The sequence below is a fragment of the Budorcas taxicolor genome, chromosome 1, assembly GCF_023091745.1.
Source record: "Budorcas taxicolor isolate Tak-1 chromosome 1, Takin1.1, whole genome shotgun sequence".
In the NCBI taxonomy this organism is placed as follows: Eukaryota; Metazoa; Chordata; class Mammalia; order Artiodactyla; family Bovidae; genus Budorcas; species Budorcas taxicolor.
The window spans coordinates 7,316,920-7,331,067 of NC_068910.1; the positions used below are offsets into that span (position 1 = coordinate 7,316,920).

Consider the following 14,148-nt stretch of genomic DNA (forward strand, 5'->3'; position numbering starts at 1 on the left):
TATCAATAACCTCAGATATACAGATGACACCATATTTATGGCAGAAAGCAAAGAACTAAAGAGCCTCTTCATGAAAGTGAAAGAGGAGAGTGAAAAAGTTGGCCTAAAGCTCAACATTCAGAAAACGAAGACCATGGCATCCAGTCCCATTCACTTCATGGCAAATAGAAAGGGAAACAATGTAAACAATGTCAGATTTTACTTTCTTGGGCTGTAAAATCACTGCAGATGGTGACTGAAGCCATGAAATTAAAAGATGCTTGCTCCTTGGAAGAAAAGTTATGACCAACCTAGTCAGCATATTAAAAAGCAGAGACATTACTTTGCCAACAAAGGTCCATCTAATCAGTTATGGTTTTTCCAGTAGTCACATATGGATGTGAGAGTTGGACTATAAAGAAAGCTGAGCACTGAAGAACTGATGTTTTTGAACTGTGGTGTTGGAGAAGACTCTTGAGAGTCCCTTGGACTGAAAGAAGATCAAACCAGTCCATCCTAAAGAAAATCAGCCCTGGATATTCAGTGGAAGGACTGACGCTGAAGCTGAAACTCCAATACTTTGGCCACCTGATGCGAAGAACTGACTCATTTGAAAAGACCCTGATGCTGGGAAAGATTGAAGGCGGGAGGAGAAGGGGACGACAGACGATGAGATGGTTGGATGGCATCACTGACTCGATGGATATGAGTTTGAGTAAGCTCTGGGAGAAGGTGATGGCCAGGGAGGCCTGGCGTGCTGCAGTCCATGGGGTTGGAAAAAGTAGGACAAAACTGAGTGACTGAATTGACCTGAAGTATTGCCAAAATACCATTTACAACCTCTAACATGGTTGTATTTATTTACACTTCCACAATAGTGTACACCTAGTCAAAATCAGGTGTTACTAACTTTAAAACATTTGGTCAGTCTGAAAGGATACTTGTAATATGTTGTTTTGATTCAAATTTTGTTGAGTTAGCAATTTTCTCACAAATTTACTCTCCCAATCGTGTGTGTGTGTGTGTGTATGCATGTCTGTATTAATAACTGCTCTTTGCCAAGGTTGGTAATTACTGAAAGGACTCATACAGCAAGTGTTTAACAAATGTCTGTTCCCTAAATATGAAGACACAATTTGAAAGCATCATTTCACATTTCCTCACATTTGGTTTCATTATGAAAAAATTTCATGCTCTCGCCTGAAACAGAAAGTTCTAAAACTTTCTGTTTGGGCTGGACACAGATGGAAGCGAGTTTCAGCCTCATACAGACTCAACATACAGAGGGGGAAGTTCAGTTCTGGGTGAAGCACAAAGTAGACAGAGGTCTGCTTATCACAGTTAAGGTCTGGATCCCTCTGTGGGGAAGTGAGACTCAGGGCCGAGATCAGCATCAGAGGTCTCTGGCCTCAGCATCAGAGTGCAGCTCTTGGTGGGAATGAATTGCTCTTAATAAGAGAACTGCTGACTCTAGATCCCCAGGGTCTCATGACCTAATTGGACCAAATCCAGGGAGAGGGATAGTTGTTTCGGTCTCAGCCCCATGCACATGAGAACAGGCAGAGGCACATGAAAGGTCTTGCACTTTTAGGAGCCCTTAGAGAGAGCATCCTGGCTTCACTGGGATTCATAGGGCCCAGGAGGGAAGAGGCCAACAGCACCCAGAGGGCCCCCACCTCTCTGCTGGAACATCTAGCCTCTGGCTGAAGTGGCTCCAATGGAGAGACTGGAGCTAGCGTTTGGTCTGGGCCGAGGCATGATGGAGCTAGCTCACCAACCTGCATTTTTATTTTTAGGACTTTTGTGAACTGGCTGCTGTCACATTGGTGGCTTGAAATCAACCATGGTGGAAGTATCGACACCTTGGAATCTTGTCAGTCAGTGTGTTCAGTCGATCAGTCATGTCCGACTCTTTTCGACCCCATGGACTACAGCACGCCAGGCCTCCCTGTCCATCCCCATTCCTGAAGTCTACCCAAACTCATGTCCGTTAACTCGGTGATGCCATCCAACCATCTCATCCTCTGTTGGCCCCTTCTCCTCCTGCCTTCAATCTTTCCCAGCATCAGGGTCTTTTCAAATAAGTCAGTTCTTTGCATCAGATGGCCAAAGTATTGGAGTTTCAGCTTCAGCATCAGTCCTTCCAATGAATATTCAGGACTGACTTCCTTTAGGATGGACTGGTTGGATCTCCTTGAGGTCCAAGGAACTCTTAAGAGTCTTCTCCAACACCACAGTTCAAAAGCATCAATTCTTTGGCGCTCAACTTTCTTCACAGTCCAACTCTCACATCCATATGTGACTACTGGAAAAACCATAGCTTTGACTAGAAGGACCTTTGTTGGCAAAGTAGTATCTCTGCTTTCTAATATGCTGTCTAGGGTGGTTATAACTTTTCTTCTAAGGAATAAGCATCTTTTAACTTCATGGCTGCAGTCACCACCTGCAGTGATTTTGGAGCCCCCCAAAATAAAGTCTGACACTGTTCCCACTGTTTCCCCCCATCTACTTGCCATGAAGTGATGGGACCAGATGCCACGATCTTCGTTTTCTGAATGTTGAGTTTTAAGCCAACTTTTTCACTCTCCTCTTTCACTTTCATCAAGAGGCTTTTTAGTTCCTCTTTGCTTTCTGCCATAAGGGTGGTGTCATCTGCATATCTGAAGTTATTGATATTTCTCCCGGCAATCTTGATTCCAGCTTGTGCTTCTTCCAGCCCAGCGTTTCTCATGATGTACTCTGCATAGAAGTTAAATAAGCAGGGTGACAATATACAGCCTTGACATATTCCTTTTCCTATTTGTAACCAGTCTGTTGTTCCCTGTCCAGTCCTAACTGTTGCTTCCTGACCTGCATACAGATTTCTCAAGAGGCAAGTCAGGTGGTCTGATATTCCCATCTCTTTAAGGATTTTCCATAGTTTGTTGTGATCCACAGTCAAAGGATTTGGCATAGTGAATAAAGCAGAAGTAGATGTTTTTCTGGAATGCTCTTGCTTTTTCAACGATCCGACGGATGTTGGCAAATTGATCTCTGGTTCTTCTGCCTTTTCTAAATCCAGCTTGAACATCTGCAAGCCTGGATTGGAGAATTTTGAGCATTACTTTACCAGCATGTGAGATAAGTGAAATTGTGCAGTAGTCTGAGCATTCTTTGGCATTGCCTTTCTTTGGGATGGGAATGAATACTGACCTTTTCCAGTCCTGTGGCCACTGCTGAGTTTTCCAAATTTGCTGGCATATTGTGTGCAGCACTTTCATATCATCATCTTTTAGGATTTGAAATAGCTCAACTGGATTTCCATCACTTCCACTAGCTTTGTTCATAGTGATACTTCTTAAGGCCCACTTGATTTCGCATTCCAGGATGTTTGGCTCTAGGTGAGTGATTACACCATCATGATTATCTGGGTCATTAAGATCTTTTTTGTGTAGTTCTTCTGTGTATTCTTGCCACTTCTTCTTAATAGCTTCTGCTTCTGTTAGGTCCATAGCATTTCTGACCTTTATTGAGCCCATCTTTGCATGAAATGTTCCCTTGGTATCTCTGATTTTCTTGAAGACATCTCTAGTCTTTCCCATTCTATTGTTTTCCTCTATTTCTTTGCATTGATCACTGAGGAAGGCTTTCTAATCTCTCCTTGCTATTCTTTGGAGCTCTGCATTCAAATGAGTATATCTTTCCTTTCCCCCATTGCCTTTCTCTTCTTTTCTTTTTACAGCTCTTTGTAAGGCCTCCTCAGACAACCATTTTGCCTTTTTGCATTTCTTTTTCTTGGGGATGGTCTTGGTCCCTGCCTCCTGTACAAGGTCATGATCCTCCATACATAGTTCTTCAGGTACTCTATCAGATCTAATCCCTTGAATCTATTTGTCGCTTCCACTGTATAAACATAAGGGATTTGATTTAGGTCATACCTGAATGGTCTAGTGGTTTTCCCTACTTTCATCAATTTAAGTCTAATTTGGCAATAAGGAGTTCATGATCTGAGCCACAGTCACATCCTGGTCTTGTTTTTTCTGACTGTATAGAACTTCTCCATCTTTGGCTGCAAACAGTATAATCAATCTGATTTCAGTGTTGACCATCTGGTGATGTCCATGTATACAGTCTTCTCTTGTGTTGTGGGAAGAGGGTGTTTGCTATGACCAGTGCATTCTCTTGGCAAAACTGTTAGCCTTTGCCCTTCTTCGTTCTGTACTCCAAGGCCAAATTTCCCTGTTACTCCAGGTGTTCCTTGACTTCCTACTTTTGCATTCCAGTCCCCTATAATGAAAAGGACGTCTTTTTTGGGTGTTAGTTCTAGAAGGTCTTCTAGGTCCTCACAGACCCATCCAACTTCAGCTTCTTCAGCACTATTGGTCACGGCATAGAGTTGAATTACTGTGATATTGAATAGTTTGCCTTGGAAACGAACAGAGATCATTCTGTTATTTTTGAGAGTGCATTCAAGTACTGCTTTTTGGACTCTTTTGTTGACAATGATGGCTACTCCATTCCTCCTAAGGGATTCCTGCCCACAGTAATGGCCACCTGAGTTAAATTCACCCATTCCAGTCCATTTTAGTTTGCTGATTCCTAAAATGTCAGTGTTCACTCTTGCCATCTCCTGTTTGACCACTTCCAATTTACCTTGATTCATGGACCTAACATTCCAGGTTCCTATGTAATATTGCTCTTTACAGCATCAGACTTTGCTTCCATCACAAGTCACATCCACAACTGGGTGTTGTTTTTGCCTAGGCTCCATCTCTTCATTCTTTCTGGAGTTATTTCTTCACTGATCTCCAGTAGCATATTGGGCACCTACTGACTGGGGGAATTCATCTTTCAGTGTCCTATCTTTTTGCCTTTTTATAGTGTTCATGAGGTTCTGAAGGCAAGAATACTGAAGTGGTTTGCCATTCCCTTCTCCAGTGGACCATGTTTTGTTAGAGCTCTCCATCAAGACCCGTCCGTCTTGGGAGGCCCTATGTGGGATGGCTCATAGTTTCATTGAGTTAGACAAGGCTGTGGTCCATGTGATTAGATTGGTTACTTTCTTTGATTGTGGTTTTCAGTCTGTCTGCCCTCTGATGGAGAAGGATAAGAGGGTTATGGAAGCTTCCTGATGGGAGAGACTGACTCAGGGGGAAACTGGAAAATGGAATCCGGAAGTCAATGCAAATCAGGGCTTTACCCTCTGGCGAGCTGGTTGTTACAATTTACCAGCCCACCACTGGATAGAAGGTTACCATTTTCCTAGAATTGCTCCTGAGATAATGTCCCAAGTTCCTATTCTTGCTGGTGTAGTGGTATCGTTCAGGATTCCAGGAGGGGACAGATGGTCCTTTCAAGAGGGTGACTGAGGATAATGCAAGGAATGGACTTTCACAAAGGCATGGACAAGGTGTGGGATGCAGGCAGAGATGGGAGGTGTCCCTGGACCAGTGAGGGCAGACAGTGTCTACTGAGCCCAGGCCTGGGGAAGAAAAAGCCACTGGAGGACCTGGTGAGATGGGCTCTTGGAGAAGGTTGCTAGACACAGGGTGTGGCCTGGAAGGATGGATGTAAGGCACTCAGTTAAGAGCCTTAGGTGGCCTGATCCTGGCCAGCTCGTGGGATGCACGCTTCCTTTGTCCACTGTATTCAGTGGCCGCACACATTACTTCTGCTCCCCTCCCCCTAGTTCATTACTCCTCCTCCTTGGCTTAGAGTTCACCCTCCTGAACAGGTCAGACTCTTGACTGTGTTCTTTTGCACCTTGTCATTCTCCGAAACAGTTCTCTGCTTAAGCTCACTGGGCTTATTACTTTTAATCCAATAATGATTCATTTAACAATTAAAATACCAGCAGCTCACATTTCCTGGCACTTCCCACGTGCCAGGCACTCGGTTACGGCTGTATTCGAGAGGGCAGGCACCATGTCTCTGCCTTGGTCACTGCTCTGTGTCTCTTTGTAAGGCCTCCTCAGACAACCATTTTGCCTTTTTGCATTTCTTTTTCTTGGGGATGTTCCAGGACACAGCCTGGAACACAGTGTGAGCTAGACCAACATGGGGAGTAAAAGTCCCCTCAGTAAGCGTAGCAAGCGTTTCCTAGCTCTTCTGTAGTAGGGACATTAAATATGGCTGCAAATGTTTTTCCATTGTTCCACTGAGAGGCAGAGTCTAACTCCATTCTCCTTGAATGTGGGCTGGTCTTGGTGACTTGCTTGACGGATAGAATTTGGTGGACATGAGATTCTGGGACTTCTAGGTCATAAGAAGCCGAACTGCCTTCAGCTGGGTCCCTACCATTCTCATTGATAGCCCCAAACCACCATTTATAAAGTCCAGCTCCATGAGGCCATCACACCGGTGAGACTGCGTGCAGGGTGGCTGATCTTTCCTAGTCCAGCTTTCTAGCCTCCTCTACTGGGGCCAGACCACGTGGGGAAGCTTGGAGCAATCCCTCTTCCAGCTCAGTGGCATTAAGGGACCCCCACTGATGCCACTTGAAAAAGAATTACCCAGCTGAGTACTGCTCAAGATTCCAAGTCACAATTTATGAGACACAATAAAATGGCTCTTATTTTAGACCTCATTACAGAGCAAGAGTCAGAACTTGTACTATTGGTTTCAGGGAAATCCCTACATTGATTTTCCATTCCACCTTCGCCCATCCCACGCTCTACATGACCCCTGACAACTATCACCATCCGGAGTCTTACTAACTCTCCAGCAACTAACCTTTGATGTGGCTTTAACAGAGGTGCCTACTCAATTGAGCTTCCATTTGAACATGGCTGGGAAATCCCCTGAGAGCAGGTCTGGCTGTTTAGTAGGTAGTGAAGAGAGCTGAGTTGTTCTGGGTCAAGGGCCAAATTTTCCCGCTGACCCCTTCAACCTTTTGTGACGGTGAAATCACCAACTCCCGGGGAGAGGCCCTTGCCTTGGAGGTCTGCTCTGCTCACCCACAGGCCTGGTTGGATGGTTTTCACACTGAGAGTTGGGGAAATCAGCCACTGCCCGGGGCTGCCCTGCTTTCACTGAGGACTTGCTCCCCGGCCGGCCCTGTCCCGGGTACAGCAAACTCCACTGGCATCACCAGCACTCGTCGTCAAGGAGCTTCCGAGGGCCCCACGGCTGCAGTTAGAGGACTGAACCCCAGGGTGTGCTCAGAAGGTGTGGAGGGTTCTGGATGGAGCCACTTGGACGTGTCTGGCAGCACCAGAGACTGAAGAGATATTTGAGGAGTGGGAGGCCTCTTGACCTTCTCCAGGGCCTCTGTAAGGGGCCGCGTGGGATGTCCGTGGGGCTCTGCCAGCCCATCCTGAGCCACAAGGGCTCCCTCTTCTCACTTGCTTCACTGCTTCTCAAGCACATGGGTTGGTGGGTGAGGTGGAGACCCTTCTCCTGGCAGAAGCAGCCAAGACTGGGGACAGGAGGTGTCTGCGATGCAGTGAGACAGGCGCCTCAGGGCTGGACCTCATGGAGCCTCAGACCCTCCGTGATGCTCTCGGCCACTGACATTTTTGCACCATGTGGGGCTGATGAGGACAGGGGATCCCCAGGTCCTGCCTACAGACCTACAGAAACAAGGACTTCAGGTGAGGCCTGGGCCTCTGCATTCCTGGCAAGTCTGGGTGTTCATAAGGAAGCCAGGCAGTGTAGAGATTAACACCACAGGCTCTAGAGTTGGGCTGCAGGAGTTCAAACGTGGATTCCAGGATTCAGTGCCCATTTAATAATTCTGGCGCCTGTTTCCAACATGAATTGCAGGTAATTGTAATTATCTGCAACATCAATTGCAGATAATTATAACCTCACTGGCTTGTTAAAAGGACCAAACACAGCCGATGAGTTAGGTATGAGGATAACCCCCAGTGAGTGCTCTATAACTATGAACTCCAGCTCCCCAGAGAGTGGCAAGAGATGAAATGCAGAGAGCTGTACCTTCAGTACAGGGTCAGAGCTCAATAAATGTTGGCTGAATGGAGAACAAGAGCAGGACCCAGCCAGCCACACCACTGGCACAACCATGCCATGAACATTAATTTTCACAGCAGCCTCTGGCATTGTTCTACGGGCTGGTGGCTCACAAAGGAATAAATCATTCTCTGCCCTTCAGATGCTCACAGGCTCACAAAGGTGGAAACAGGTGGTAGAAGGCAATGTGTTAAGGGTGGTGTGAGGGAAAGGCTCTGGGCATGCCAGCCTTGGAGAGGTGAAGAAGGCTTCCTAGAGGACGCGATGTCAAAGGTAGATCTGAAGGATGAGTAGGAGTTATGCAGGGAAAGGTGGCTGAATGCCAGGTGTGGGGGAATGCTTATGCAATAGGGCACATTCTGAGCCTCCCAATGATTCACACCGAGAGAGGTGTGTGGTGGAAGTGGCAGACTGCCAGGGTTTGAGGCTGGAAAGATGAGCAGCATCAGAGGCTTGGGTTGACTTGGGTTGCCTGACGCCTGCAGGTCTGACTAGCTCATCTCACGCATTGCACATCCTTATCATGAAGGTCGCCTGTGTGCCACTGAATAACACTTCCCTGGATCAGTCAGTCAGCACCCTACTTCAGTGTCCAGAGTATAAAAAGTCACTGAGGTCCAAATCTCTGGCCAGCCACTCTCAAGTAGATGAGTGTCAAATATTAATAATTTGGAGTCCATGTTTCAAAACCACCACATGGAGATTTGGGGACAAGTTCCTGAAGGAGAGTACATGGGCTAAGTCTTGAAAGGTAGGAGTAGGAGTGAAGAGAGAGCGCAGAGGAGGAAGGATGTGCCATTCGGGGACCAGCAAGTATAAACACAGGGGACAGGAAACCTCCAGGCTGGGTCAGAGGACTCTACTTAAGGCTCAAGAGGGGAAGATATGTGCTAAGAGGCCGGTGGGAGATGAGCAGGAGGGAGAGACAAAGGCCTTCGGGTGCTAAGCTCAGGAGTCTAGAATTCATCCTGAATGGAGAACTAGCAAAGGGTTTTAAGCAGAGGAGTAAGGTGATCACTGGATTCACTAGGATGGTCTTGGCTATAAGTGACAAAACACAGGGCCAAAGAGGCTTAAGTGGTGGAAGCTGTTGATTTCCCATAGGGAGGTAATGCTAGGGTTGGTGCAGTACTTTGGCAATGTCATCAAAAACCATGGCCCCTTCTACCTCATGTACTAGCCTCAGTGCCTCTGAAATATCATCCCTCATGCCTGCAAGATGCCTGCTATGGTACCAAGTATCACAGCGTTGTACAGCATTGAGGGCAGGAAATAAGGAAACATGTCTAAACAACCAGCTTTTCACCAGGGGCAATTTTTGGTCATCTTAGCTTGGGGAAGCTACTGACATCTAGCAGGCAGAGGCCAGGGATGCTGACAAACAGGACAAACTCCTACAAAAGAAAATTAACAAAATAGCTATTGTGTGGAGGTTGAAAACCCTGGTCTAAACTGACTGAGTGCCCTTGGTTTACATGGGGCGGTGGATCTGCCTCCCTCACTGGACCTTTGGAACTAACAGCCCGCCCAAAGATTCAGTTTCACAGTTTCACTGCTGAGGGACCTGAGCCACTGCCAGATAGGTCAGTGTATTATAAAGCTACAACCATATAAATTTTCAGATAGTCTGAAATTTAAGAAACAAAAATTAAACACCCTGCAAGACAGAAACAGTTATCAGATGGGGAATGAACATACTTATATATGTACATATATTACATATAAACACAAATACAATATACATATAGTTTTCATTACATTTCATGCAGGACACAGCTTTCTCTCTTCTCAACACATCTTTAGTCCCTGGAATTCCTATTCCATCGTTGTAGTCAGTGTAGTGTCTTCTTTCCTTTCGATTTTCCGAAGCAGAATTTTTTGGACTGGCCTTGTTGTGATGGGGGCAGTGATCGTGGGAAGGGAGGAAGAGGCTGACTAGGAAGGCAGGTGCTACCAACATAAAAGAAATTCAGCTTGCCTACAGGCAACCCAGAACCTGAAATACCTCTATTTCCGCTGGAGGGTTCTGGTTTGACCTAATTTTTTCAGAGATATGATGCTGATTTTGTGCTTTTTTTTTTCTTCCTAAACAGCTTCCTTTTCCTGTTTTTTATTTTTTAATCATGGTCCCTGCCATTAGCTTTGTTTTTTGAAAATGAGAATTTGAGCTCCACTGGTTAGGTGTGGGTATAAGTATGCCATGGGCATGTGTGTGGGCTTGCATATGTGTGGTTGTGTGCCCCTGTGTGTGTATGGTGGGGTGGTTCATATAGATTTCCATATCAACACAACTTAGCTCACAAAGTTCTGGGCTCCCTCAGTGATAAGGATGGGTCTCCTTTTAATCCATCCTCACTACGTACTCAACAGTTGAAAATAATATAATAAAAAAAGGAAACCCACATACTGTGCCTAAAAATCTTCAACAAGTGAATTACCAAAAAATAAAGAGCACCCTTTTCAATAATCCAAGGATCAAACAGGACTCAAGAGGAATTTAAAAAAAAAACAAAAAACGATGAATGGGATAAAAATGAAAACACAACATCAAATTTTGTGGGACGCAGTTAAAAGCAGCACCAAGAGGGAAACTTTTAGCACTAAGAAAGAGAAAATATCTCACAGAAATAATCTAAGCACTTAAGAACCCAGAGAAAGAGACGCAAAATAAGCTCAAGTAGAAGGACGGAAAAAACGAAGGGAACTGATAAAATTGCAAACATAAAACCAACAGAGAAACGAAACAAAAAAGTATGTTCTTTGAAAAGATCAATAAAAGTGGTATAGAAAGATTAACAACAACAAAAACAACATGGGGCCGAGGCAGTGGACGGCTGGAAGCGGATTGGCTGCGCTCAGCGGCGAGGCCGCGGAGAGCTGTGGGCTCAAGATGGCGGCCGCCTGAGGAGGCGCCGAAGGCCGCGGCGGACGGTGGGTGAGCTGTGTCATACCTGGCTGCCCAACCACGCCGTGTTCTTGCGGCTCCAAGAGGGACGGGAAAACCAGAGCTCAGCTGGAACTGAGAAGCCAGCTTCATCGTTGCCTTCGTCGCCGCCACTTCCTCCTCAGTCGTTGACGAGACACCTGCTCTCGGGCCTCGCGGAGAGCTCTTTCTGTGGGACGCAGAAGACTCCTTCTTAGTCGTGCGCCTTCGGGGCCCCAGCGGGCCGGTGAGGAGCCCTCCCTCTCCCAGTACCAGCGATGGCTTTGCAGAAATCCACCCCTGTTTGAAATCTATCAAGCCTTGTTAAGCCCAGCACAACCTCATGTAGCACGTACAGGAATAAAAGGACTTATGATATTAGAATTACCTAAAAGATGGGGAAAGAATTCTGAATTTTTTTGGAAAGTCAGCAGTGAATTGTAGCACGACTCCCGTCGCTGAGAGATTTTTCACCAGTTCAACCTCTCTGACTGTGAAGCACGTATCCGAGAGGGTTGCTAGGTCCGCACATTGTGCCGTTCACGTCAGACGACGTCATAAGAATTTACCCTTTGCGTGAGCCCCAGACACCGACTACGGTCATCGAACTTTCAGAAGCAGAAGAGGAAAGTCCCATACTCAACAAAGGAAGGGCCTACACCACATCTCTGGGAGAGACAGCAGTTGCATTTGACTTTGGGCCATTGTCAGCAGTCCCAAAGCACGTATTTGGATAAAAAGGCAAAGAAGAAGTAGTGGCTTACTCCCTGTACGTCTTCTATGAGAATGAGGAGACTTCCCTTACGTTTGTTAGTCTGTTGCACAGCCCTGGGAGTGTGGGTAAGCGATTGGGCCCGTTGCCCATGCATCCTGCTGCTGAAGATAACCATGGCTATGATGCTTGTGCTGTGCTTTGCTTACCATGTGTCGCCAACGTCCTGGTGATTACTACTGAGTCAGGAATGTTTCATCACTGCGTTGTGCTGGAGGGGGAAGAAGATAATGAGCAAACATCAGAAAAGTCCTGGGATTCCAGGGCTGACCTCATTCCATCACTGTGTGTTTGAGTGTGTTGAGTTGGAGCTTGCTCTGAAACTGGCATCCGGAAAGGATGAGCCCTTTGATTCTGACTTTTCTTGTCTGATGAAACTTCATAGAGATCCCAGGTGTCCCTTAAGATACCACTATACTCATAAAGCTGGTGTACATAGTGTTGGGCTACCTTGGATTCATAAACTTCACAAGTTTCTTGGATCAGATGAAGAAGACAAGGACAGTTTACAGGAACTGGCTACAGAACAGAAGTGCTTTGTAGAACACATTCTTTGTGGGAAGCCACTGCCATGCAGTCAGCCAGCTCCTTTTCAAGGATTCTGGATCATCCCTGACATCCTGGGGCCAACAAATGATCTGCATCACCAGTACCTATGAATACCTCCTCAGGCCCTTGCTAAGCACAGTCCATCCAGCGTCTCCTCCCCTGCTTTGTACCCGAGAGGATGTTGAAATGGCAGAGTCTCCCCTCCGTATTCTGGATTTCTGGATTCAAAGGAATTCCCGGATTCCTTTGAAAAGCATTTGCAGGATTTTTTGTTGCAAATCCAGGATTTTTAAAATCATCTGAAAAAGATACGGCTCCTCCTCCCGAAGCATGTCTTCAGCTCATCAGCAGAGCCACCCAGGTGTTCAGAGAATACTACATTCTTAAACAGGACCTGGCAAAGGAGGAGGAGATTCAGCTGAGGGTCAAATTGTTATGTGACCAAAAAAGAAACAATTAGAAGATCTCAATTGTTGTCGAGAGGAGAGGAAAAGTCTACGGGAAATGGCTGAGCGCTTAGCTAACAAATATGAGGAAGCCAAGGAAAAACAAGACGACATCATGAAAAGGATGAAAAAAGTACTTCACAGTTTTCAGTCTCAGCTCCCAGTTCTCTCTGACAATGAGAGAGACATGAAGAAAGAATTATAGCTGATACCTCATCAACTTCGACATTTGGGCAATGCTATCAAATGAGTTACTATGAAAAAAGACTATCAACAATGAAAGATGGAAAAGGTACTGCGTCCTCAAAAGCCCACCATTACTCTCAGCACCTACCAGTGAAAATACATTCAGTCCATCCTGAAGGAGAACGGTGAGCACATAAGAGAAATGGTGAAGCAAATTAACGGCATCCAAAATCATGTAACCTTCTGAACCACCAAGAACAGATTCACATCTGAGTTAACACACACGAAGGCTTAATCTCACGGTAAAATGAACAAGCAGCACTAATTCATAAAGAGGCAGGTGCTTTGTCAGCACAATAGGTAACGCATCAGCCTCCTAATTTATAAAGAGGCCTCTGGATGAACTTTGGTGTGATTGTATATCACTTTTTATACTGTTTTATAATTAATTGAATAAAGGCTTGTATTTTAAAAAGAGGAAGACAAATTATTGAACAGTAATAACAGGAAGGAAACTGGGGATCACTACAGATTCTGTAGACATCAAAGATAATAATCAAATCATATGAACATCTATAACTTAGATGAAGTGCATGAATTCCTCAAAACAGATTATCACAACACACTCAATATGAAATAAATAACTTGAATAGCCCTTCAAGGAAATTGAAATCACAATTTTAAAACTTTTGAGAAAGAAATTTCCAGATAATTTGACTGGAAGATTCCTTCAAATGTTTAAAGAATTATCACTCATTCTACATAATCTTTTATAGAAAGTAGAAGAGAGAACACTTCACACCTCACTTTGTGAGACCAGTATTACCCTGCTACCAAAACTGGACAAAGATGGTACCAAAAAGTATACATAGTATAACCATGGATCAATATCCTTCACACATAAAAATAAAAAAACCTTTAATAAATATTAGCAAATATAATACAGGATTTATTCCAGAGATGCAAGGCTGGTTTGATACTTAAAGTCAATCAATGAAATTCACTGTATTAAAAGGCTAAAGAAGAAAAACCACATAATCATATCAATCAATACAGAAAAATCATTTGACAAAATTCAACAACTATTTATGATAACACTTAAAAAAATAAGGGATGTGGGGAACTTCCTCAATTTGATTAAAAAAAAAACAACAGTACCTATTAAAAAACCAGCAGCTACTAAAATACTAACATTGAAAGACTGAATATTTTTCCCTAGGATTGGGAGCAAGGAAAGGGTGTCTGTATTAACTCCTTGTGTTCAATACAGTACCGGAAGCCTTGGGTAGCACAAAAAGGCAAAAGGAAATAAAAGATATACAGGATGAAAAGACATAAATGAA

General features: G+C 44.8%; 1 pseudogene; it reads left to right on the forward strand.

Annotated features, from left to right (window-relative positions):
- The first annotated feature begins 8,193 nt into the window (after positions 1-8,193).
- LOC128044775 (nuclear pore complex protein Nup88-like) lies at positions 8,194-13,052 on the forward strand (annotated as a pseudogene).
- The last annotated feature ends 1,096 nt before the right edge of the window (positions 13,053-14,148 follow it).